A 27868-nucleotide genomic window follows, 5' to 3' on the forward strand; every position below is an offset into this window, starting at 1 on the left:
GGGGCTTTAGGAAGCCTCTAGCCCCCCCTCCCCTGGTGGAGGATCGATGCGCGGGCGGTTCTGACATTCTGGTCGTAAGATCAGATGGATACTGCGGACATAGCTGAAGAATCGGAGAATCCAGCCCAACATGCTTCCACAAACAGCAATGTGATAATGGCCAGGTAATCTGAAGTTGACTGTTGGTTATATATTGGCCAGGAGACCAGCAGTAATTCCTCAAAACATCTTCAAGACACGACCAAGGATCTTACATCTCCCCGAGAGGGAAGACATCATATATCAACAATTGTACGGCAATTGCTTTGTTTAAGATAGGTGATAAACATTGGCTCACCTACAGATTGACACGGCTGGAACATTAGGGTCTGGGAGGAACTGGAACAGCCTGTCATTCTATTGAGCCGTCTGAAGGAAGAGACATATGCTATTATTGGACTTAACAGACAAGGCCTCAATTCAACATCTCATCAAAGGCCTTGAGTGGGACTTGAACTATAACCTTCTGACTCAGAGGTGACAGTACCAACTGAGCCATGTTTAACATTTTAGAAGAAACGATGAGTATAAAATGGAAAATGTACCGAGAATGGAGGGGGAGAATCTTTCCACCGGTTCCAATCGGTGATTCCTCGGGGCCGATCAATGTAAGATTAGCCCTGGCTGTACCTGAAAACTCCCTCCGTATCGCAGCCTTTCAGAAAGGTACTATTACATGACATGAAGAAAAATTCCCTCCTCTTGTGTGAGTCTCAGCACCTTTCCAGCGCCGTGATCACTACGGGAAAGTAAACTGAGACAAAATGCATTTGCAAATCTTAACATTCCAATTCCGTGAGCAGAGCTCAGAGTGTCTCGCACTAAATTCAGGCCTCTTACGGGATAAGGTTATCACCATTGATATTAATGAACATGACCTTAATTCACAAAGAATCTGGAATAAAATTGCTAGGGGCTGGGTGGGGGGTGGGGGTGTTGGAGTGGAGGGAAGGGATGATTGATACAGCAGTGATCCAGGGAACGTTGAATGAGGTGGAACAAAAAGCAGATAACAGAGACGTGCTAAGCTCAAGGCAGCCGGCACGCTGGTGTTCAGCTGCTCATCTGACAGATGTTAGGCAGAAAGAACAAAGTAGAGCACAGTGAATGGTATCCAGGGACGATAGGTGCCATAGTGCAAAAGATTCATAGTCATCACATACACAATAGACTGAGGGTTTTGCTTTCAGGATCTATGCCGGGATGTTTTATTTCTGAGAATCTTGCTCATTTCATTGTGGCATGGTGTCTTAAAGCAAATTTTTTGGGGTCAATTAGAGCCTGAAAGTCGGGTTGGTTAATTGCTTTACCTGCCTAATCATCCCCAACGATGCGGCCGCCGCCAATTTAAAAGCGGCCTGTATCACCCACCACCCAAAGTGTCTGCCCGTTTGTGGCGGCCCATACTGTCAAACAAGATCCTAACTCTTCAATTGCCACTTTAGCTCACTGGATGTTTATAACCAGTGGTGTACACACTCCCATCATTTCCACAGGTGATTGAACAAAGAACAAAGAATAAAGAATTTCGGCCCTCTAAGCCTGTGCCGATCATGATGCCCGAACTAAAAACAAAACCTTCTGCCCTTACTCAGTCCGTATCCCTCTATTTCCTCCCGATTCATGTACCCATCCAGATGCCTCTTAAATGTTGCTAATGTGCCTGTTTCCACCACATCCCCTGACAGCGCGTTCCAGGCACCCACCACTCTCTGTGCGGAAAACTTACCCCACACATCTCCCTTAAACTTTCCCCCTCTCACCTTAAACCGGTGCCCCCTTGTAATTGATACTTCCACCCTTGGAAAAAGATGCTGACTATCCACCCTGTCTATGCCTCTCATAATTTTGTAGTCCTCTATCAGGTCTCCCCTCAGCCTCCATCGTTCCAGTGAAAACAATCCTAGTTTATTCAACCTCTCCTCATAGCCAACACACTCCAGGCCAGGCAACATCCTGGTGAACCTTCTTTGCACTCTCTCCAAAGTTTCCACCTCTTTCTGATAATGTGGTGACCAGAACTGCACACAGGATTCCAAATGCGGCCTAACCCAGGTTTTATACAGCTGCAACGTGATTCCCCAACTCCTGTACTCAATGTCCCGGCTGATGAAGGCAAGCACGCCATATGCCTTCTTAATCACCTTGGTGACCTGTGATGCCACTTTTAGGGAACTGTGGACCTGCACACCCAGATCCCTCTGCATGTTAATGTTAAACATAGAACATAGAAAAATACAACACAGAACAGGTCCTTCGGCCCACGATGTTGTGCCGAACTTTTGTCCTAGATTAAGAACAAATTAATCTACACCCCATCATTCTACCATCATCCATGTACCTATCCAATAGCCGCTTGAAGGTCCCTAATGTTTCCGACTCAACTACTTCCACAGGCAGTGCATTCCATGCCCCCACTACTCTCTGGGTAAAGAACCTACCTCTGACATCCCCCCTATATCTTCCACCATTCACATTAAATTTATGTCCCCTTGTAATGGTTTGTTCCACCCGTGGAAAAAGTCTCTTACTGTCTACTCTATCTATTCCCCTGATCATCTTATAAACCTCTATCAAGTCGCCCCTCATCCTTCTCCGTTCTAATGAGGAAAGGCCTAGCATCCTCAACCTTTCCTCGTAAGATTTACTCTCCATTTCAGGCAACATCCTGGTAAATCTCCTTTGCATCTTTACCAAGGCTTCCATATTCTTACTAAAATGAGGCGACCAGAACTGCACACAGTACTCCAAATGTGGCCTTACCAAGGTTTTGTACAGCTGCATCATCACCTCACGGCTCTTAAATTCAATCCCTCTGCTAATGAACGCTAGCACACCATAGGCCTTCTTCACAGCTCTATCCACTTGAGTGGCAACTTTCAAAGATCTATGAACATAGACCCCAAGATCTCTCTGCTCCTCCACATTGCCAAGAACCCGACCGTTAACCCTGTGTTCCTAAGGGTTCTGCCATTCACAGCATAATTCATCCAAAATGCATCACCTCGCATTTATCCGGATTAAACTCGAGCTGCCATTTCTGTGCCCAGGTCTCCAACCCATCTATATCCTGTTGTGTCCTCTGACAATCCTCGGCACTATCAGCAACTCCGTCAATCTTCATGTCATCCGCAAACTTACCAATCAGATCACCCACATTTTCCTCCATATCATTTATATATACTACAAACAACAGGGGAGAAAATGCCGAGCAAAAGTACACTTGGAATTATTCTCATGGGGCCAGGAATGGTGCTGTGATCTCCAGAACAATACTCTGTGATGTTGCTTGCCTGACTGAATTGCCCACTCCACAGATGAACCCAAATTGTGAACTCTCTCCACCAACTAGGTCTTTTGCACTTTCTGCCAGCCATGCTGACCAACGTCTCAAATCAGTAACCCATGGCGTGGTGCCCATGCAGTTTATCGATGCCAAGTTAAAGAGGCCATCATTCAAAATTTCCGTCAATTCTTTCCTTGGTCTGTGGGCAATCGGATAGAAAGATTGGTTGGCCAAATGTCAGGTTATATCCATCTTGATATTATTACATTTGGTATCTCTGTTTCAAGTTGTCGTCATAATCTTTATCCCTTACGTGTCTGTGAGCCAGAGACGGCATGGCGGCGCAGTGGTTAGCACTGCTGCCTCACGGCATCAAGGACCCGTGATCGATCCCTGCCCCGGGTCACTGTCCGTGTGGAGTTTGCACATTCTCCCCGTGTCTGCGTGAGTCTCACCCCCACAACCCAAAGATGTGCAGGGCAGGTGGATTGGCCACGCTAAATTACCCCAAAATTGGAAAAAAAATAATTTTTAAACAAGTATCTGTGAGCCAGCAACCCTGCTGTCAGATTAAGCTTTAACCTGACAACGTTCCTCACTTTGTAAAGCCCATGCCGAGGTGTTTTTATAACGCAGGAAACTGGGGAGCCAAGAGTTGGTCTTCTATCATGTCAAGTATTAAATATATGAATGACTTAAGACTTCTTCAAAAGCTCCTTTTTTGTTTGGGAACAATGGATATAAAACAATTGGAGGGTGAAGAGTGGGCCCGCCCAGTGGTCTGCTTGACGTCCCTTCCATGGCAATGATAAAGCAGGTTAAGCCCCATCAAGGTGAACAGTTTCTCCCAGCTGTTAACCTCTGGGTACTCGACTGTCCAGGTGAGTATTAAACACCCCAGCACAGAAGAGCCAATCTGCCCCCTTGGAATTGTCCAGTTACGATCTTCTGTTGCTGATTTTACTTCAATCCCCGATCTTTTTTAGAATCGGTTGCCACATGATTACAGAGCAAAACTTTGGGTTTAAATTGATCATCGGCTCTCTTTGTCATGAATCAGTCCAAAGACAAATCTTTCCATTTCAGAAATGCTGGGTGTGTATTCCTTTCCTGGTAGTGAAGGGGTTACAGTGGTAATCTTATTTAATGTTAAACTGACAGTTAACAGATTGAGCAACGTAATGATCATTTCAGAGATAAATAGTAGCCAGGACTGCGAGTGCCAAATTTCACAACTGACTGTCAGTGAGATTACTGAGCACGATAACCAACCCTGACCTCATCTTGCCTCTTTATTTTAAAATATTAAAGTAATCAGTTGTTTTCGTTTCATGAGAGTGATTTGAACTGCAAAATTGTGCCTTTGAAATACAAAGTTACTGACATGACTAAAAGGGAGAGTGCATCTTAATAGAAGAGTGGAAACAGGAGGAGGGTTTTTCAGTGCGTTCAATCCCACTCAAAATGGAAGTCGCTGTCTGCTATGACAGACTTACTTGAATTGCATTTTGGGAGCCTTAACTCAATGAAAGTAAGACCTGAGTTTCTATTGCAGCTTCATCACCTCATGACGTGTCAAAGCACTTTTCAGCCAATGAGGTACATTTTGAACTGGGTCACACTGCTGTGGTCTATGAAATATGGCAATCTGTGCACAGCAAGCTCCCACAACAGGAGCGTGACAATGACAGGGTAATCCGTTTTTTGCGATGCTGATCGAGGGATAAATATTGACCAGGGCACCGGTGATAACTCCCTGCTCCCCTTTGAAATAGCACCACAGGCATCTGTTAAATTCGCCTGAGAGAACGGAGAAAGGAGAAAGGTTAAGATGGTGGACTGGATTCTCCCATCCCCCAGTCGCGTGCTTCTCGGCGGTGCGGCGTTCGCTGGCGACGGGATTCCCTGCCGGGAAACCCGTGGGCGGGGGTGCACTGCCGGCGGCAACAGAGAATCCCAACTGCCGGAGAATTCGGACTGGTGACTCGCAGAAGGAAACCCCCCCCCAGTAAAACAGGGAAATAGGAATATTGGTGCAAATAGGTTTTCCTTCTGGGCCCTGACTGTGTGGCACTGTCTCGGTCGGGCGAGCACTGGAATGCCAGCCCAAACTATTGTGCTCAGGTTTCTGGACTGGGTCTCCACAACCTTCTGATCGGGTCAAAGGTGTGAGTGTCCCCAGGTAGTTCATTTTAATAAATCGCTACGGCGCAAAACTGGTCTCTAATTTGCTGATAACTCACAATGTCTCTGAAAGCAGGCCGCAGCATGGTGAGTGTGGGGAACTTTGGCACACTGGGAGAATGGGCAAATGCTCTTCTGAGGTTGAGGCTCCGATATGGCGTTGGGGCAGATGAGAGAACATATTTGCCATGTCGCACCAATAATCTTGGGCAATTTGTACGCCTGGGAAGTGTTCAATTCCCGCACCTTGGTGAGTACAACGGGAAATGAATAGAACATTTAGAATCCAAAGAGAGAATGCTGGAAAATCTCAGCAGGTCTGGCAGCATCTGTAGGGAGGGAAAAGAGCTCACGTTTCGAGTCCAGATGACCCTTTGTCAAAGCTTTTATCCAGAACATTTAGAATGAGGCCCGAAGGCAGCAAGGTTACAAAGACTCACAATAGGGCCAGTGCTATATTCTTCTTTGTTATTTTTGAGGGTTGGTATCATGACCGGTATGAAATGAAATGAAATGAAAATCGCTTACTGTCACAAGTAGGCTTCAATGAAGTTACTGTGAAAAGCCCCTCGTCGCCACATTCCGGCGCCTGTTCGGGGAGGCTGTTACGGGAATTGAACCGTGCTGCTGGCCTGCCTTGGTCTGCATTCAAAGCCAGCAATTTAGCCCTGTGCTAAACAGCCCCTCATGACTGGTACAGGCTTGGAGGGCCGAAGGGCCTGTTCCTGTGCTATATTCTTCTTTGTTCTTTGTTCTAAAGCTCAGCTCCTGTAGTCCTGTAGCCATTACAGAAAATTCCTTGTCAGAAAGCAATTCAGTGAGGATCAGCCTGGGCTCTGATACCTCCAGTTAAACAATGCATCAACATACAGACAAATGGTCTCCAACTCGCATGAAAGGACTTGCAGTTATAGACCATTTTAAAACCCATTTGGTTTGAATAGATTATCGGTGGATATTAACTTAAAGCCAGTTCAAAATTCCAAAAATCATGGTTCATAGAATTTACAGTGCAGAAGGAGGCCATTGAGCCTGCTCCGGCCCTTGGAAAGAGCAGCCTACTTAAGCCCACACCTCCACCCTCTCCCCGTAACCCAGTAACCCCATCTAACATTTGGACACTAAGGGCAATTTATCATGGCCAATCCACCTAACCTGCACATCTTTGGACTGTGGGAGGAAACCGGAGCATCCGGAGGAAACCACCAAGAAAGCACAACAGCACCTATACTTCCTCAGGAAACTAAGGAAATTCGCATGTCCACATTAACCCTTACCAACATTTACAGATGCACCATCGAAAGCATCCTATCGGGCTGCATCACAGCCTGGTATGGCAACTGCTCGGCCCAGGACCGCAAGAAACCTCAGAGAGTCGTGAACACAGCCCACTCCATCACACAAATCCGCCTCCCATCCATTGACTCCATCTACACCTCCCGCTGCCTGGGGAAAGCGGGCAGTATAATCAAAGATCCCTCCCACCCGGCTTACTCACTCTTCCAACTTCTTCCATCGGGCAGGAGATACAGAAGTCTGAGAACACGCACGAACAGACTCAAAAACAGCTTCTTCCCCGCTGTTACCAGACTCCTAAACGACCCTCTTATGGACAGACCTCATTAACACTACACCCTGTCTGCTTCACCCGATGCTGGTGTTATGTAGTTACATTGTATACCTTGTGTTGCCCTATTGTGCATTTCTTTTCTTTTCTCGTACTTAATGATCTGTTGAGCTGCTCGCAGAAAAGTACTTTTCACTGTACCTCGGTACACGTGACAATAAACAAAATCTAAATCCAAGGAAACACATGCAAACACGGGGAGAAAGTGCAAACTCCTCACAGTCACCCGAGGCCGGAATTGAACCTGGGTCCCTGGCGCTGTGAGGCAGCAGTGCTAACCCATTGTGCCAGAACCTGTCCCGAATTTCAGGAACGCTTTTGTTGTGAGTAAATTTTAAAAAAGAAACTCTTCGCATTTCCCCAGCTTTGGTTCATTCACGATGGCCCATAACGACGATCCCGCGAACTTAAACGGCCGATTTACAGTTCTGGTCTTTGGTGACTAATTGTTGTGTGCAGCTCATTTCAATGGGTGGTACAACCCTGTCTAATTACAGTTTCCAATTTCTCAGCAGTGAAGCCTGAGGCTGGAGAATTAAAACATTCACAAAGGAAAACGGCAACATTTTGTATCCTGTTACTATGCTGTTTATAATGGGACAATTAACACTATCTTTTGTGGTTTTCTTCAGGGTATAGATTTTTCTTTAAGAATTACGGTTGGTGGGACAGCACGGTGGCGCAGTGGTTAGCACTGCTGCCTCAGGGCGCTGAGGACCCGGGTTCGATCCTGGCTCTGGGTCACTGTCCGTGTGGAGTTTGCACATTCTCCCCGTGTCTGCGTGGGTCTCACCCTCACAACCCAAAATGATGTGCAGGGTAGGTGGATTGGCCACGCCAAATTGCCCCTTAATTGAAAAAAAAGAATTGGGTACTCTAAATTATAAAAAGTGAATTAGGGGTTGCTTCCCTGCTGTACATAACTCAAATAAGTGGCCACAGATGAGCCTGAATCAATATATTCGGGTGGGTAAATGTGCAATTCTAACTTGACTTGGCAGACTGCAGGGATCTTCATTTTCTTGCCTGGAGCGTTTGACGTGTTGTCGCTTTCCTGTGATTCAGATGAAATAAAGAGAAATTCTGTTGCGTTACTTTTCAGCTGATGCGTGGTGAGGGTGGAATTCAAACATGGCAGACGGGAGCGGCAGCTGAAGAGCTGAATGGGTTACAATGTGTGTAATTGTGGCTGGATTCTGATTAAAAAAAACATCAAGGACTGTTCCTTTCAGCAGGAGACGCAACAGTTGCTCCTGTCATCTGAAGTATTTTGCATAAACAGAAGGATCTATTACCAAATTCTTGACCTTCGCTGAGCTCAAACTGTGTACTTCCCCCCCCCCCCCCACTCCCTTTGTTCTGTTGAAGTGGGGTGGAGGGGTGGGGGGGGGTAAAGAAAAGGAGCGCCTGGCTATTGGCTACAAGGAAGGCCAATCAGCTGTCTGTTGGTAAGGGTTCTGGCGTGACGTCGGGTGTTTGGGTTGTGCTGTTTGCCACAGGATGTGTAGGAGGCCTTGGCAAGGTTTGCTCGTTCGGAGAGCTCCGATGGGTCAATGGTTTTGCACACATACTTTATAAAGAGCAGTTTAACAGAAACACACAAACGGAGGCACATTTATTATACTTTCCAATGCAGTGAGGCTGATGGGAAGGGAGGCTCTCTCTCACAAATAGGGAGAATTTTCAGATCAATCTGCTCTGGGGTTTCGAATTTCATCACCGTAACTTTAAAAAAAAATTCATTCCCCCTTGTTGCTAAGGCACTGCTTCCACCCAGAGGCACTGTGTCACACACACTGCCAGCTTTCTCAGATTTCATCCATTCGCCGTTCTTTGCCAATGAGCCTTGACAACGGGGGTGAGCAGCCGGTCTTACTGTGCATGGCAGCCCCGTCCGGCTCACTCCTGCCTTTACCCCGTCTCCGCAAACACAGCGGGTCGCTGCATACTAATCAGCAGCTCAGTAAGAAGAGGCTTCAGCTGTGTTCAGCTACCGTAAAACAGGCCAGCCCTGTGTCGGAAAATGGGCCGCACACTCTACTGGGCCTTCAGGGGAGTTAGCCACAGTTACCTTCTGGTCTGGAAGCCGAGGTGTTGAGGTCGTTGGCAAAGTGCCTTTTGGCCAGAGACAGACCAGGAAAAGGCATCTTTGGTGAAATTCTCCGCCTCGCGACGCCGTAGGCGCCAACCACCATTGGGTGCAGAATCGGGCGTCTGGCCAAAATTGAGGTCCGCGCCCAGCTGTGATTCGGGCACCACGCTCCCGTCTCCCGCTGGTGGCAATAATGAGGTTTATGTCCCATGCCGGTGGCATTTGCATGTATTTGTATGTAATTGGCAGGTTGGATACTGTATGTTCCACCGTTCCATGGTGCTCCGCTCCTCTCTGGCGGACGCTTTGAGAACATGAATTACTACAAATATTTACAAATGTGGACAGGCCGCCATGGCTGGGAATGGGAAAGCGGGAATCTAAAACAACCCACTGAAAAATCATTGAAAACTGTCGGGCTTGCTGGGGGGTGGCTGTCCTGGCTGGGGGGAAGTAGCGGGTCATTACTCGGTGCCGGATCCACTGACCCGGGGTGTATCACCAATGGCCAAGCTCAATCAGGAGCCCTCCAGGAACTCCTCAGAAGCGCTGCCCCATTGCAGAGGAAGTGGGCGGTCAACAGAGCCAAGGTACAAGGGCCGGGAAGACCCCGCTAATCCCGGACAGAATTAATTTGGTTAATTCGTGCCCGTAGTCTCCCAAACGGAGAATTTTGCCCCTTGTTTTCGGACTAACATCAGCACAGATAGAGTTAGGGCAGCATGGTGGCACAGTGGTTAGCCCTGCAGTCTCACGGCGCCGAGGTCCCAGGTTCGATCCCGGCTCTGGGTCACTGTCCGTGTGGAGTTTGCACATTCTCCCCGTGTCTGCGTGGGTTTCGCCCCCACAACCCAAAGATGTGCAGGGTAGGGGGATTGGCCCCGATAAATTGACCCTTAATTGGAAAAAATGAATTGGGTATTCTAAATTTAAAAAAAAGCACAGATAGAGTTGTTACTGGCTGGGTTCACATATTCCCAACACCACAGGCTCGAGATCCTCTCCACCCACAACACCACTGTCACTGCACAAATAATAATAATAATAATAATAATAATCGCTTATTGTCACAAGTAGGATTCAAAGAAGTTACTGTGAAAAGCCCCAAGTCGCCACATTCCGGCACTTGTTCGGGGAGGCCGGTACGGGAATTGAACCTGCGCTGCTGGCTATGTTCTGCATTACAAGCCAGCGATTTAGTCCACTGTGCTAAACCAACCCCTGGATGCTAAACCATCCACAAAATGGATGCCACGAGTCACACAGTCCCAATTGGTCAGATCAATGTCAGAGCTGCTCTTGTTTTATCTTTAATTACATCGGTGTGCTTAAATCAGAAAATCAACAACACAATGCAACTCGTGTTCAATACAAGAAGACCATGTGAAATAAAATAAGACAGCGGGCTGTAGGGGCAAGGTTTATACTGCAGAACATCAAGAAGATTGAACAGAATTTAGAAAAAGGCAAAGTACATCAAACAATACTGATCGGATGTAATTTAGAGACGTGCAGGTAGAGTTATGGACAGGCCTGTAAGCATGTCTAATGCAGTCAGGCACAGAACAAAATATAACAGGTCTCAACAATTCAGTTCCGTGGCCCACACGCAAACTCCCCATTGGCCACCATGCCACTTACGAATGAATGCCTTTTGTGTTCACCAACGAAGTCTGCGAAAGTGCACTGTAATGGGTCCTTTCCTATTTGCGACTTTGTAACCTCCTCCTGCTACCGTGGGCAGCACGGTAGCACAGTGGTTAGCACAGTTGCTTCACGGCTCCAGGGTTCCAGGTTCGATTTCCGACTTGGGTCACTGTCTGTGCGGAGTCTGCACGTTCTCCCCGTGTGTGCGTGGGCTTCCTCCGGGTGCTCTGGTTTCCTCCCACAATCCAAAGATGTACAGGTTAGGTGGATTGGTCATGCTAAATTGCCCTTAGTGTCCATAAAAGGTTAGGTGGGGTTACAGGGATAAAGGGGGATAGGGTGGAAGCGTGGGGCTTGAGTAGGGTGGTCTTTCCAAGGGCTGGTGCAGACTCGATGGGCTGAATGGCCTTCTTCTGCGCTGTAAGTTCTCTGATTCTATGATTCCAGCACCTGCAGGATACCTGCATTTCCAGTTCTGGCCTTTTTTGCATCCCCTGACTTTCCTCGTTCCACCTTTACCAGCCGTACCTTTAGCTGCCAAGGCCATGAGAAGCTCAGGAATTCCCTCCCTGAATTCAGGAATTCCCTCTCTGCCCCTCTTGTTGTCTTTCCCCCCTTTAAGATACTCCTTAAAATCTATCTCTTTGACGAAATTTTTTTAGTGTTACGTTATTGTTGTTTATACTTTTGGCACATTGAGACTGCAGGTTTATACTTTCTGTACTTGTGTCACACGAGTATGAATAAATATTGGTGATAAACATCTTTTTAATTATTTCTTTCTTAATGTTTTCTTTTTACAAAATAACCATTCGAATGATGACTGTATTGTCAGAGATTCCTGTGCGTGGTGAGACGGAGCAATTTGTCCATTCGCCGCTTGCTTCGGAACAGTTATTTGCCAGCCAAGTTAAAAAGCCTGTTTCATCTAGTTTCCATTTGGGTCACTGTGGCCACTGTTGTGTTGTGTGCGTATTTCCGTGGGTGCCTGCTTTCCTCGACAAGGCTGTTGGGGGCCTGGTCAGGAACACGGAGACCTACTTTTCCGCCGGCTTAACAGGCTGATGGAGATGTTGTTCTGAGGGCGGAGGGGGAGACCCTGCGAAAAGGTGAGACTGAACAGTTTCTGGGTGCATGGAACAGGTCACATGAGCTGAGTGCCACCCCGCAGACGGCCGTGATTGTCCTCAATCACTGGAAGGTGAAAATAAGCCCCTGAAATCTTGATATTCTTGAGAATTAGTTCCACGGAATGACAAGGCATTTTACTGCAGTTAGATCATGGCCCAGAGCCTGAAGCTACCTCATCGTCCGTGTAGAACACACATTTCATTTTAATGAAAGTGCACTGTTATTTTGGTGAGTAGAACAGAATTTTCTACAAGACTTGAACCAGCATGGTGGCCAAAAGACAGATTTTATGAGAAAATCAACCGTCAATTGAGAATTCACTGCTGGCCGCAATCAAGCTACAACAGTGCCCCCTGTACGATGCTGTTGACATTGTCTCACGGGCCCAGTCCGTACTTTCTGCCAGTTGAAAGCTTGACAGAATGTGTTGAAGAGCTGGAGAATTCACTACACAGGAAAATCCCTGTTACCCAGCATGCTCCATGAATGAGAGGGGCCGCTTCATCAAGAATGTCAAATATGTCAACCAATCAAATCTGGCATTGGCGGGATGGGCCAAATGGCCTCCTTCTGTGCTGTATCTTCTCTATGGTTCTATGCCTGTTAACTGAGAGGGAAGGGGAGTTCTGCAAGTTCCCCTCCAATCCACTCACCATCCTGAAGGCGGCACAGTAGCACAGTGGTTAGCACTGTTGCTTCACAGTGCCAGGGTCCCAGGTTCGATTCCTCGCTGGGTCACTGTGTGGAGTCTGCACGTTCTCCCCGTGGCTGAGTGGGTTTCCTCCAGGTGCTTGGGTTTCCTCCCACAATTCCCGAAAGACGTGCTTGTTAGGTGAATTGGACATTCTGAATTCTCCCTCTGTGTACCCGAACAGGCGCCGGAGTGTGGCGACTAAGGGATTTTCACAGTAACTTCATTGCAGCGTTAATGTGAGCGTACTTGTGACACTAATAAAGATTATAAATATCACCGTTCCTTCGCTGCCACTGGGTCAAAATTCTGGAACTAACAGCACTGAGGGTGTACCTAAACACAGGGACTGCAGTGGTTCAAGAAGGCAGCTCACCACCACCTCCTCAAGGGCAATGAGGGATGGGCAACAAATGCTGACCCAGCCAGCGAAGCCCACGTCCCGTAAAAATAAACAAAAATCGCAACATGATGCAGAGAAAATGAGTGACAGAAAAAAAGATTCATTCTTATTAGCATCAGTGTGAGGAGTAATTTTCTTTGAGATATAACACATACTGCCCACCCTCTGTGCAATCGGTGTGCCGAATTTCAAGTCAGCTGCAAACTGGAAATTGAGACCAGAGAGTTGTGGCGTCATCTAAATGTCCTTCAGTCACGAACAGAAACAAGGCAATGGTGTCAGTGACACCACACAGCCAATAGGCAGGAACTGAGAGTGAGGAAAGTAAATGCCACAGAATGCAAACCAGGTCAGGTCACCCTGAATGTTTCATGTTCTGTTGGAATTTGTCTCAAGGTACTAGCTAAATTATACTGGGAAGCATATCTTGATCAATCCGCTCATTAGGTTTTTTAATAGCACGTCCAGTGCAGACTGGCCTTGTCAGGTACACAGAGACCTGTTCTTCAAACCTGCTTAACAGGATGAAGGGGTTATTTTACTGACAGCAGACCAGGAGACCCGTGAAAAAGTTGGACTGAACTCTGGTTTGTGGTTATAATTGTGAGTGTACCTCCCACAATGAATGAAGAATAAAAAGCCCCTGAAGTTTTGATATTCTCGAGAACTGGGTCCACCAGAATGACATGGCCTTCACAGTACAGAAATGGCCACGGACATCTTTTTTCCACACATCTGCTGACTATTTATTTTCTGTTGATTTTTTTTTAAAATTTAGAGTACCCAATTCATTTTTTCCAATTAAGGGGCAATTTAGCGTGTTCAATCCACCTACCCTTCACATCTTTGGGTTGTGGGGGTGAAACCCACGCAAACACTGGGAGAATGTGCGAACTCCACATGGACAGTGACCCAGAGCCGGGATCGAACCTGGGACCCCGGCGCTGTGAGGCAACAATGCTAACCACTGTGCCACCATGCTGCCCTCTGTAGATTTGCTTTGAGTCCCATGTCACTTGGAGAATCGAGTGTCGGGCTAAAACCGGATCGGTGCCCGTTTCGATGTTCTCGTCCCCCACCCGAGGAAGCAGCAAGCTACACGCCCCTTGCTGATGGGAGGATGCAATCATGTCATTTCAACCCATTTGCATCCTATAAACAGGAAGCCTGATTTTCCAGGCCGCCATGATGCTCCCAGCCCCTCGGCTGGGATTGATGCAGGCACAGATTGGTGCAGGTATTTTCCAGAATGGCCTTGACGTGGTGGATCCCGCGGTGGGTCAAGGGGGTGTGGGTATTTAAGGTAGCTGCCCCCAAAGCCCATTGGAGATCCTCCCCCCCCACAAAACAAACCCTGCCCACCCACAAGCCCCCCAATCAGGCAACCCCATCAGACCCCCCACCAGACCCCTATAATCAGAGACCCCCTCCATATCAGAGACCTCCCGATATCAAAGAACCCCCATCAGAGAGAACCCCCATATTCAGAGATTCCACAATCGGCAACCCCCATTTCAGAAACCCCATAACAGAGACACCCCCATATCAGAAACTCCCCAGTAATGACCCCCATATCAGAGACCCACCATCAGAGAACCCCGCCCACCCCCCCATATCAGAGACCCACCCATCAGTCACCCCTACCTGGAAGCTAAAGAGCAGTCGAGGCAGAAAGAATGAAAAATCATTGTTTTTTCACTTACCTGTCCCTTACACCTGCTGCCTCAGACAGAAGTGTGGAAAGCATCAGCTGTTACTTCATACAAAGCCTTAGAATCTTCGATCTGCGAGGCTTCTATTTACTTTCAAAGATAAATAGCTTCTAATAGGCTGTAATCTTCTAGACAGCCACGTGTCTAGGTTGGTTATTGTAATTTACCTTCATGCTTAAATACATCTCAAGTACCCTGCTATCAAGCTAACCACGATGTTTATAACATCTAGCTATGATTGACAGTCATCACCACATCAAAAGCAGTTAAGTAATTTCTGCTGAGAAAATGAGAAAGTGAAAGTACTTACCTCTTAGGGTCTGATGGGGGTGTCTGATGGGGGATTTGATGGGGAGGGGGTCTCTGTTGGGGGCCCGATGGGGGGGTCTGATATGAGGATCTGACATGGGGGTGCCTAATGGGAAGTTCTGATGAGGGGGTCTCTGTTGGCTGTCTGATGAGGGGTCACAGGAGAGGTTGGGTTACCCTCAGGTTCGCTTGGTGTGGTGGTGGGGGGGTGACCCAAATTCCCTTGGTGGTGGGGCAGAGGATGACCCTACCTGTCAGTGGGGGAGGGGTAGGATTTGCTTTGCGGTGAGGAGGGCGCGGCAGCCGCCGGACCTTGACATCGGGCTGCTCGCTCAAAATGGCAGCCAAACGGAGCCATTCAAATCCGGCAGTAGAACTTAGTCCCCCAAATGTGGAAATTCCAGGACCTCCTGCCTGGAAATTTCCACATCCCAAAGGTGTCTCATCCCAAAGGATCAAGCAAGGCTTTGGGGAAGAAATGCTTGATAGGTTGAAATTAAAGTAACCGGTTCCGAACAATTGGATAAGTTAAATATGGACAAATGGAAGGAAGAATTAACCAAGAGAAGGAGCAACAATGAAAACCTTCCTTTTTAAAGTGCACTCATCAGTAAATATCACAAGAGCAATTTAGGGATGACTTGGCAGTGACACTCGCACCCCAAGCTGCGCCCATCGACTCCCCACCTCCACTGGTACCTTAACAGTGACAGGGAAGGGTCAAGCAGCCTGAACACACTTGGGCCAATTGAGGCCCTTATGAGGCTAATTAATGGCCACTTAATGGCTTCCTTTGGCTGCCGCTGGTATTTTACCAGAAGGGAAGTCACGGAGATCCCGGCAGTGGGATGAGCCCAACAGAGATCATGGTACTTCATTTATCAATGCCCACCCGAAACAATCCTTTACCCACACCCCACCCCTCCCTTCCCACCCAAAAGAGCCTTTCAGGCTGGCCCTGGAAAGATCCCTCATCGCATTCTCCCCAGTTCCGACAATGATTGTTGGGGACTGGATGCAATTCCATCAGTGGCCACTGCTCTCAGTGGCACTGCTGCCGGAGAGGGCTGCCAGCCATGTGGTCGGTCAGCAGCTCTCGGAAGTGGGATTCAGGCAGGAATCCTACCCGGAGTCAATTAACAACCCAACAGCTGGAAAATCGTATCCAATCAATTGCTTTTCAAGTTAATTCGCTGTTCTTACGTGAGCAGATTCAGCAGCTAATTTGTGCCCAGCAATATCCCACAAATAACAATTAATAAATGCCCACTTACACTATTTGGGTGGCGTTGATTGGTTGAGGGAGAGACTCGTCCTCACAGTTGTAGTTTTCACACTTTCTCTGTGAGGTTCACATGTGGCCAGTGCACCCCTGTGATGCCAACGTGGCGACAATCGACAAGGCCTGGAGAGTGCGAGCTCCGGAGGCGGAGGATATATTTTTGAGAAGCAGGATAACCCGGGTGTGCTGTGACTAGCCAAGTGGAAAATTCGCTAATCTGGTTTCCAGTCTCTGAGGTAGAACGATATAAAGGTTTCCTTCTCTCACACTCTCTCATCTGTTTCAGGCCAGTTTTCGATCTTTTCAATGTTTTGCTTGGTGAAGGTGCCAGATGACAATTCTGAATCAATGACATTATTTTGGACAATTTGAGTTGCTAAGAAGATTTGATGTTGTCATTGGAACCAGAATGTTTCTGGGATGTTTTGGTTCTGCATGGCCTCAGGCCTCAGGCCTCAGTGAGGCCCAGACTAAGGTGAGTAATCAGCTTTTCAAGATCTATGACCATTGTTTTTTACCTTTACAGTAAAGGACACTCAGTGATGTGTTTAAATATGGCAACTATGTGCGGTTTTATGAGTGCAGGTGACAATAGGTTCACCATAAAGATAAGTATTGTTAATAAGAATGCCCAGTGTTCCACTTGTGACTCAGCTGATTTGAAATGACTGAAATTGACTTTAAAATACTTTACTGTACCATTTACAATTGTCATTGATGTACTGTGGTCCAGGGTTTTTCAAAGTGGAGGTTGCGACCCGCTAGTGGGACAAAGGTGGCTGTTTGGAGGGTCATGGAGCATTCAGTCGTGTCACTCCCGTGGTTGTCACGTTCATGGGAGAGCACTCAACGACCGCGACCAACTTTCACATTGAGAATGGCGGCCTTTTAACTGAAAATAAATGAGGCTGAGTGGAGTCTTCCAGCCAGAAGCGGCAGCAGAGAGCAGGTCACGCGCCCTGCATGTTCACCTGACGTCAAGTGCCCGCCATGGGGTCGGCCTGGCGGCACAGTAGTTAGCACTGTCGCCTCACAGTGCCAGGGACCCAAGTGAAAAATGAAAATGAAATGAAAATCGCTTATTGTCACAAGTAGGCTTCAAATGAAGTTACTGTGAAAAGCCCCTAGTCGCCACATTCCGGCACCTGTTCGGGGAGGCTGTTACGGGAATTGAACCGTGCTGCTGGCCTGCCTTGGTCTGCTTTCAAAGCCAGCGATTTAGCCCTGTGCTAAACAGCCCCTAGTTCGATTCCAACCATGGGTGACTGTCTGTGTGGGATTTGTCCATTCTCCCTGTGTCTGCGTGGGTTTCCTCCGGGTGCTCCAGATTCCTCCCACAGTCCAAACTGTGCAGGTTAAGTGGATTGGCCATGATGAATTTGCTCCTGAGTGTCTGTGAAGATGGATCTTTCTTTTAGAAGGTAAGAGACAGCCAGAGACTCAAATAAACAGTTTACCGATTTGACAGGATCTCACAACACAATCTGCTGGAGAGAGCTGCTCAGGTGAGTCCAGGGCAGGTCAGAGCAGTGCTAGTGTTATTTCTGTACAGAGCTTCAGGGCCTCTGGTTAACAGCCTACAAAGAAGAAACTTAACTCGGGAACAAAGCAGTGTAAAGATGATTTCTTGAGGTATGGTTTTGTCAGTTGTACCAATGCAAACAAGGATGCAAAGACCATGTGTGTTATATGCAGAGAAGTACAGGTAAATGAGAGGAGAAGTTTCAGATTTTGAAAGAGAATTGGTAGGTGAAATGTTCCTTTTGAGGTTGAGACCCCAGAGTCAGTTCTTAACTTAGAACTGACTCCAAATTAAAAGACTGTAGCTGACCTGTGATACCACATCAAAAACAAGTCGAAAGCAAATGAGGCTGCAAGCATTCTGGATTAGCATCTCCCAGGAATATCCAGTGCTGAGTAAAACAAGTATTTTGTTGCTACTGCCCTTCACGATGACCTACATGTGCGAAGTTAGATTTTCCATTTTCACAAAGATAAAGACGGCACAAAGGAACTGGCTGGAGTCTGCACCTGATGGCCCTGCCTTCTCAATCTTTGCCCCCACCTGAGGTGTGTAGACCCTCAGGTTAAATCACCACCAGTCAGCTCTCACCCTCAAAGGGAAAGCAGCCTGTGGTCATCTGGGACTATGGCAACTACAATTACTTGCACCTGATATGCACATTGCCCTCTCCTCCCTTGAACTTGATTCAAGTGAGATCATGATCCTTTTGAGGTGATGACCATGATGACCAGGCAGGCTCACTTTTCGCATTACAGGTAAGCAAACTTAGTGTGTGTTGTGTAGATCGGCCAGCGTGAGTCGCGAAGGTGGGCAGGCATGAGTCGCGAAGGTGGGCAGGCATGAGTCGCGAAGGTCGGCAGGCATGAGTCGCGAAGGTCGGCAGGCATGAGTCGCGAAGGTCGGCAGGCATGAGTCGCGAAGGTCGGCCAGCGTGAATCGTGGAGGTCAGCCGCATTGTTCAGTTGTCTTACTGGATGAAGTTGTATAGAGCAGACTTCCACATTATTATTCCTAAAAGATCTCAGTTTGTAACAGATTTCGCATCTTAGGATGGTTACTTTGCAAATCTGGGTGTAATACTTTCACGACAAGAGTGTACCACCCACAAGATGCAATGCGGCAACCCACCCAGGCACCTTCAACAACGTCTTCTAAACCCATGAGCTCGATCAGTTTGAAAGACAAGGGCAGCAGGTGCATGGGAACACCGTGTGCAAGGTTCCCTCCAATCCACCATCATCCTGACTTGGAACTTTATTGTCATTCCTTCACTGTTGCTGGGTCAAAATCTTGGAACTCTGTCTAACAGCACTGTGAGTGTACCTACAACACATCAACTGCAGCAGTTCAAGAAGACAGCTCACCATCAACATTTCAAGGGCAATTCTGGATGTGTAATAAATGCTGGCCTCGATAAAAAAGTTTTTAACAGCGCTGCTGGCTGTATGTTCCGGAGGCATTCAATTGCCATATCTGCTGTAATCATTGTTTTGTGGAAGAGCTAACTGCATTTTGATGTCTCATCCGAGAAACGTTTGAGCAGCTTCAAGATAGTGTAAAAGCCAATAGGGGATTTGGAATTTTACTCTTCCTAGAGGGTCTGCATGTCTGATCCTTTTTAATACCACGTGAGTGGAATGCAAGTTGTAGATTTGGTTCATTGTTTAAATAGGATTTCAATTTATTGTGTTTTTCAAAAAACATCTGAAAAAAATTGTGTTTTTTTTAAGCATATCCTCGTAACATTGTTGTGTAAACAGACATGGCAGCTAACCTGTGCACAGTAATTTGGACCACAAAAGTCAAATAACATATGCCCACTGAAATCTATTTTGGAACTGTTGACTAAGGGGTAACCTTTTCTGTTCTTTGAATCATCTCATAGGGCTTTCTGCATCCTCCTGAATGGGTCCTTGATTTACATCTCACCAAACAAATAGTGCCTTAGACAGAGTAGCACCCCTTCCAGATGGGATCCATTTCACACATCCACCTCGTCCTCCAACCAATCTCACAAGTGATGAGTGAAAATATGACCTATATTTACAAAAGTGATCATTTTGCAAGGTCAGTCTAGCAATGAACTCATAAAATCCGGGCCGCAACGTTACAGCTCTATTTCCACTGCTCGAGAGGTCCTCTATCAGGAGTAGGGTTCCACAAAGTTAGTTCATTACAAGGGCGACAGGATGATGGTGAGGCGGGCAGATGGAGTTCAATGTGCAAAAGGTGTGAAACGATACATTTGAAGACATAATATAAAAAGACAGTAAATGGTGCATTGTCGAAATATGTAGATGAGTTTGGGGTCCAGATACTGATGATAGGGTAAGATGAGAAAGTGGTTATAATGCATATGGGTTGCTTGGGGTTGTGACCAGAAGAATAGAATTGAAAAACAAGAGATCATGTCAGAACATTACACATCATCAGTTAGGCCTCAGCAGTAGCTCTGTGAGCAATCCTTGGTACCACACTTCAGGTAAAATATAAAGGTATCAGAAAAGGTACAGAGAATGTTTACCAGGATGGCACCAGGGAAACAGGCTTTTAGTTACTATTAAGGAGGAGGGGTATAAATGAAGAAAACGCTGGTAGTGTTTCGGAGCACTGCGTGGCTCCGGTAAATTAAACAGGCTGTAATTCTCCGGTCATTGGGTTTCCATATTCCCGCCAGCAGTGCACCCCCGCCCGTGGGTTTCAATGGAACATCCCACTGACAAGTGGTGGGATTATGAATCCTGCCGCCAGCAAATGGTGCACCCCCGAGAAACACGCAGCTAGCGGTCAGGAGAATCCAGCCCCATATGTCTAGTTCCTCCAAGCAGAAAAAGGGCAGCACGGCAGCACAGTGGTTAGCACTGTTGCTTCACAGCTCCAGGGTCCCAGATTCGATTTCCGGCTTGGTACACTGTCTGTGCGGAGTCTGCACGTTCTCCCTGTGTCTGCGTGGGTTTCCTCCGGGTGCTCCGGTTTCCTCCCACAAGTCCCTAAAGATGTGCTTGTTCGGTAATTTGGACATTCTGAATTCTCCCTCTGTGTACTCGAACAGGCGTCGGAATGTGGCGACTAGGGGCTTTTCACAGTAACTTCATTGCAGTGTTAATGTAAGCCTACTTGTGACAATAAAGATTATTATTATCTCCCCTTAACACTGTTCGGCTGGGAACAGAGAAGGTTAACAATTGATCTACTGTAGATCGTGATGTATAAGTCGACCCTCCTTTTCAGCCATGACATGCTACACTCACATCAGTCTCCAGTTTTCACCCCACAAATTAATTTAAGTTACTGTAATTGGGTGTAAGGTATCAAACAGACAATACAGGTGGTGTTGCAAAGATGTACAGGAGTTTAATGTGCCCGTACAGAATAGGGCCCACAGGGCAGATGACAAAGATGGCGACCACAGGCACCCACCCCAGCGGTTCACTTCTATACTCAATGTATAAGTTTTTAAAAAAAATTTAGAATACCCAATTTATTTTTTCCAATTAAGGGGCAATTTAGTGTGTTCAATCCAACTGCCCTGCACTTCTTTGGGTTGTGGGGGCGAAACCCACGCAAACACGGAGAGAATGTGCAAACTCCACACGGACAGTGACCCAGAGCCGGGATCGAACCTGGGACCTCGGCGCCGTGAGACAGCAGTGCTGCCCCTCAATGTATAAGTTGACTTTCATTTTGGGAGGAACCTTTTGGGGCTTCAACGCCGACTTATATGAACAAAGAATAAAGAACAATACAGCACAGAAGCAGGCCCTTCGGCCCTCCAAGCCTGTACCAGTCATGATACCACCCTAAAGAACAAAGAACAGCAGACAACTTATAGTTATAGCGATTTTCAAGATGATGGTGGCACGGTGGCACAGTGGTTAGCACTGCTGCCTCACAGCGCCAGGGGCCCGGGTTAAATTCCGGCCTCGGGTGACTGTCTGTGTGGAGTTTGCACTTTCTCCCGTGTCTGCGTGGGTTTCCTCCGGGTGCTCCGGTTTCCTCCCACAGTCCAAAGATGTGCAGGTTAGGTGGATTGACCGTGCTAAATTACCCTTTAGTATCCAAAAGGTTAGGTGGGGTTACTGGGTTCGGGGGTTAATGGGGGGGGGGGGGGGGGGCCTAGGTAGGGTGCTCTTTCCAAGGGTCAGTTCAGACTCGATGGGCCGAATGGCCTCCTTCTGCACTTTAGGATTCTATGATGATAGGTTTTTTTTAAAGAGTAGAGAGAGGAGAACTATTCTCTCTGGCAAGTGGGTCAATAATCTCTTAACTCAATAGAATATAATAATTTGCAAAAGATCTGGAGGGGAGATGGGGAGAATTTGCTTCACTCAAGAGTTGCCAGGATCTGGGAAGCTCCACCTGAAGCAGCAATAGAAGCTGCTTTCATAAATAATGTGAAAAGGAATTTGAACAGTAAGTGAGGCTGAGGAGTTTACAGGGATACGGATTAACGTGGACTGCTCTTTCGAAAAGGTAGAATTGGGGCAGTGGGCTGAATTGCCCTATTCTGTGCTGTGTGTCTCCCTATGTGTCCCAATTGATGTTAGTAAATGTGGTCCATTTATTCAATGAAGGCTCAACAATTTTCTTTTTTAAATAAAAATGTAAAGTGCCTAATTCTTTTCTTCTCCCCCAATTACGGGGCAATTTAGCGTGGCCAATCCACCCACCCTGCACATCTTTTGGGTTGTGGGGGTGAGACCCACGCAGACATGGGGAGAATGTGCAAACCCCACACGGACAGTGACCCGGGGCCGGGATTGAACCCGGGCCCTCGGTGCCGTGAGGCAGTAGTGCTAACCGCCGCGCCACCGCGCCCAAGGCCCAACACATTTCCGACTCAACTGGGGAACGCGTGTGGATTGATTTGTGAATTCAGGCAGTCGTACGAAATGAGGTGTGAGTGAACCTTGCAATTAGTGCCCATTGGTGCTTTGGGTTTGCGTCGACAACAGTCTGCCTAAGCATCCTTTACGTTTGTCCCTTGTTTTAGTTATTAGCAAAGGAGACTTTTGTTTCTATTCATTCGGAGCTTGATACAAATGCAGGTCTCTGGGGAGAAAGGGTTGCATTGTAAACCATTGCAGCACATAGTCTTTCAAAGAGAAAAAAAAAGTTTCCTTTCAGACTGACCTGTCATTTCTGTCAACTCTTTACTAAACTTCACCTCATCATGGTTCGGTTTAAGATTTTAACCCTCAGCTGCTAGAAATTAATGGACCATGGGATCCTCTAAGCTATTTGCTCGGAGCGATCTCAGCTCTCTTTACGTTGCTGAGTTTTTAAGATGCCTTGGTCGCAAACATCACTTTACGGATAAAATTCAAAGAACACACGTGTGTTTCTCCAGTGTGCAGTCAGTCGAATTCAGCGTTCATTTGCCACGTTGGTGGGCATGAATACCACCACTGCCTCACGGCACCGAGGACCCGGGTTCAATCCCGGTCCCGGGTCACTGTCCGTGTGGGGTTTGCACATTCTCCCTGTGTCTGCGTGGGTCTCACCCCCACAACCCAAAGAAAAACAGGCCTCATTGTGAAACAGGAGAAAAAGAAATACATTCTCTGAAACATTACACCATGAATTACTTGAAGTGCACTGATGTGGTTATGTAGACAAAGCGGTAAACAGTTCATGTGCTGCAGGTTCCCATGGCAATAGATGAATACCCAGCTAATTTGCAGTTATTTTCCAATTTTCTGTGTCTATATATTATTACAGTGTACAGTAAAAGTACACCAAAATACTGGTTAATCACCACCCATTCGCTCTCGATAATACCTTCTCTTGTTCCTCCTTGAAAGGCATTGAAATCCGTTCCCTTTTGTTCTCCTCCTGTAGATAATGACTGATGCAGGGTTGCCAACCCTCCAGGATTAGCCTGGAGTCTTCAGAAATTGTAGATCAATCTCCAGCATAAGTCTGAACATAACTCTGGAGAAAAAACGCATTGGAACGTTAAAAAGGTTGGGGGTTTTTTCTGTGTCATTTTCTTTGAACATTTCTCTTTTGAAAATGGAAACAACTGGGCATCATCCGATTGGGCAATGAGTCTTATTTGATTCAGCGAGTTAAAGGATGGACGTGTTGGCCGTATAAATGGCTGGAGCATTGAGGCAAGTCATGCGGTGAAAGCTCCAGTTATACGTTTAATCGCAGTTGGCAACCTTCAATCCACATGGATTCCATGAAAAATGTCCTCTTACACCTTATCCAGGGGTGGCTCTACACATGTGAAACTTTAGAGGGGGGGGGGCGTGGAGAGAGAGAGGTCGCAGCTGGATGACCTTGTGCCATGCCTGGCCTTCTTACCTGGACTCTGCGCACACACGTTATCTGGGGAGATAGCATTAGTATAGGACTGTGACCCTTATCAGACATTAAGATTGTGGAACAACAGCAGCTGCTCTAGGTACAGAACTAACAGCCAATAAACAGAGTTAAGAGTGTTCTGGGCGGAACAGTATTTTCTTTCACTTATAGATCAGAAAAGTAACAAAGAAGCCAAGGTTGAAACCCAATGATCGGAGTCAAGTCCCAGTTACAAACCACCTCAGTGTTGCTCTCCCAGTTCGTGCGGTGGCCTAAACACCACGATAAAATTACAACCTTGTTATTCAACAGCTGGAACATATAAAGTTCACTTCATGTGAAAGATTCCCCAAAGGTACTTCAAAGGTGAAGCGAAGACCGGAGGCAGACAAATTGTAGGGTGTTAAATAAGAGGGTGTCTGATTATAGAGAGCAGATTTTCAATGCAAAGAGTGAAATGAATGAGGCAGAGCGTGTTTGGGGAATTAGTTCTAGATACTAGGGCTAAGGCAGCTGAAGGCCATGCCACAGATCGTGGAGCAGGGGGCGGGGAGTCAGAACCAGAGGATACAATGGACAAGAGGGGATGCAAGGCTGGAGAATGAAATGAAATGAAAATGAAAATCGCTTATTGTCACAAGTAGGCTTCAATGAAGTTACTGTGAAAAGCCCCTAGTCGCCACATTCCGGCACCTGTTCGGGGAGGCTGGTACAGGAATTGAACCGTGCTGCTGGCCTGCTTTAAAAGCCAGCGATTTAGCCCAGCGTGCTAAACCAGACTGTACAATTAGTACAAGGCCAGATTGTGGGTGGATTTGTTGATGAGTATAAGGGGCGGGATTCTCTCAGCCTACGCTAGGCTGGAGAATCGCTGGGTCGGGTGGGAATCGCTCGACACCGCCCTGACGTCGGTCCACCGATTCTCCGGAGAACGGAGAATCGGCGCCATTCGCGCCAGTCGCACTGCGCATGCGCAGACCCGCGGCGCCCATTTGATGCCGGCATCGGCAGCTGGAGCAGCGTGGGTAGCTCCAGTGTCGTGCTGGCCTACTGAGGGGCTCAGAATCACTGCTCCTGAGGGGCCTGTTGACGCCGTCGTGAAATGTGACGGCGTTTACGATGGCGTCAACACTTAGCCTCAGGATCAGAGAATCCCGCCCAAGGACTTTAAGTCCAATCTGTCATAATATACACCAGTATATCATGGTGCAGACACACACTGATGGACACACAGTGAGACCAATCAACACACACAACACCGCAGCCAATCACCAGTGAGAGCACACACACTATAAAGACAGGGGCCATCAGAGTTCCCGCTCATTCGAGTTGCAGCTAGCTAGGAGGACAGAGCTCACAGCCCGCAACACCGAATTCACCATGTGCTGAGTGCATCGACTGGTTAGGACAAGGCAAAGGTCTTTAGTTAAAGCTAGTATCATATTAACCCACAGTCTGAGTATGTTCAAACAGTTAATGATTCAATAAAATAGTGTTGCACTATTTCAAGTGTTGGTGACCTGTCTGTGATCCAGAACACCCAACACATCACAATCCACTATAAGCACAGGAAGGTTGTGCAGTAGAACAAGTGGGGAGTCCTGACCACATATTTCTGTTACTTTCTGATTCCTTCTTTTTCATCAATGATTCACAACTGTGATATTCAATAAACAAACGCAGGCATGTTTTGAACTATTTTAGTATTTCTCCCACCTGATTATTCCTTATTCTTATTGACCCTACAAAGTGATCTTCACTTTTGGCCTCATTGACATTAAAGTTGAAGGCTAACTCTTGAAGTGTGAGATCGGTTGCTAACACCCCTGTCTCTGAATTCCCACTCTGGCACACAAGCAGGAAAATCAAGCTGACACTCCAATGCACTGACACCCTGTTCCATCGTTGGAGATACTCTATTGAATGAGATATTGAACCAAGGGTCCACCTGCCCTCTCAGCTGGATGGGAAACAGCAGGGGTGTTACTGTTGTGACCTGACCAATATTTATAATTTTTATTATTGTCACAAGTAGGCTTACATTAACACTGCAATGAAGTTACTGCAATGAAAAGCCCCTAGTTGCCACACCCCGGCGCCTGCTCGGGTGCACTGAGGGAGAATTCAGAATGTCCAATTCACCTAACAGCACATCTTTCGGGATTTGTGGGAGGAAACCGGAGCACCCGGAGGAAACCCACGCAGACACGGGGAGAACGTGCAGACTCCGCACAGACAGTGACCCAAGCCGGGAATCGAACCCAGGACCCTGGCGCTGTGAAGCAACATTGCTAACCACTGTGCTACCATGCATCCCTCAATCAACATCGCAACAACTGATTGTCACATTGGTTGTGGGAGTTTGGATACAAATTGAGTGTTGTATTTCCCAGGTTACAACAGTGACCAAACTTTTAAAGTAGTTTGTTGGCTGCATCAATGTCGCCATAGTCTCAGATGACCATCAGCTGCTCCCCCCTTTGGGGGGGGGGGAGAGCTGACTGGTGGTGATTTAACCTGAGGGTCACCACACTCAGGCAAGGGGCAAGGTTGAGAAGGATAACCTCATGGATAACCTCAGCTGGTATGGGAGTAAACTGCTTTGGACATCCTGTAAGCAAGGTTCACCAATGTTGTTTAAAAAATGCAATGACTCAGAATTCAGGTTAGTATTCATAAGGCAGGGGACAGCATGGTGGTACAGTGGTTAGCACTGCTGCTTCAGGGCGCCGAGGACCCGGGTTCGATCACGACCTCAGGTCACTGTCCGTGTGTAGTTTGCACATTCTCCCCGTGTCTGCATGGGTCTTACCCCCACAACTCAAAGATGTGCAGGGTTGGTGGATTGGCCACGCTGAATTGCCCCTTAATTGGGGGGGGGGGAAAAGAATTGGGTGCTTTAAATTTATTTTTAGAAAGTATTCATAAGGGAGATGGGGCAGACATTGACTGTGAGTGTGGTACAAAGGGATCAGGCATATGAGTGAAACTGTTCCATTATACACCTGCCAGATTTCCCATTTCAGGAATGTTTAGCAGATGGCCAATCCCGACCATCTGTTTTGCCCCCTGCCCAACTCCATTTCACCCTCGCTGGAGTCTGAAACCTGCCACAACTGTGACCTTAAGGAAGGAGATTTCACACATGATCAAATGGCCTCGCTGAGCCAGAAAGGCAGCTCGCTGCGGAACAGCACGGTCGATAAAAGTCGGGAGACCCCACTCCCGGGATCTACCCAGTTCGCAACGCCTTGTGAGATCACGTTAGATCTCGCGAGATATTGCGATGTAAAACCCCGTCCATTGTAGGATGGATCCCTTTGAGGCAGTACTGGTCTCCACAAATGGGGACGAGATGGAATGGCACTCATGGGGGTCTCCCAGGGGATTGGAAGCCCCCAGGTGCTTGCACTCTGGGCAGGGTGGTACTCTGACACTGTTGGTACCACCCAGGCACCCTGGCACTGCCTGCCTGGAGCAATGGCATTGCTTGCCTGGAACATTGGCAATGCCACCTGGGTACCAACCTGGCACTGCCAAGTGCCCATATGGCACTTTAAGCTGGCAGGGGCTCTGCCAGGGTGCCAGGTTGTCACTGCCAAGGTACCAAGCTGACATTTTTTGCACA

General features: G+C 47.4%; 1 long non-coding RNA gene across 1 annotated transcript in view; it reads right to left on the reverse strand.

The window, feature by feature from the left end:
- The window catches only part of LOC140393669 (uncharacterized), a 103357-nt gene that overhangs the window by 48202 nt on the left and 27287 nt on the right, over positions 1 to 27868 (reverse strand). The window contains exon 2 of the long non-coding RNA XR_011935707.1: positions 23710 to 23862. This is a non-coding gene — a long non-coding RNA (uncharacterized lncRNA). The remainder of the gene's footprint in view (positions 1 to 23709; positions 23863 to 27868) is intronic.

The sequence above is a fragment of the Scyliorhinus torazame genome, chromosome 17 (genome assembly GCF_047496885.1).
Source record: "Scyliorhinus torazame isolate Kashiwa2021f chromosome 17, sScyTor2.1, whole genome shotgun sequence".
In the NCBI taxonomy this organism is placed as follows: domain Eukaryota; kingdom Metazoa; phylum Chordata; class Chondrichthyes; order Carcharhiniformes; family Scyliorhinidae; genus Scyliorhinus; species Scyliorhinus torazame.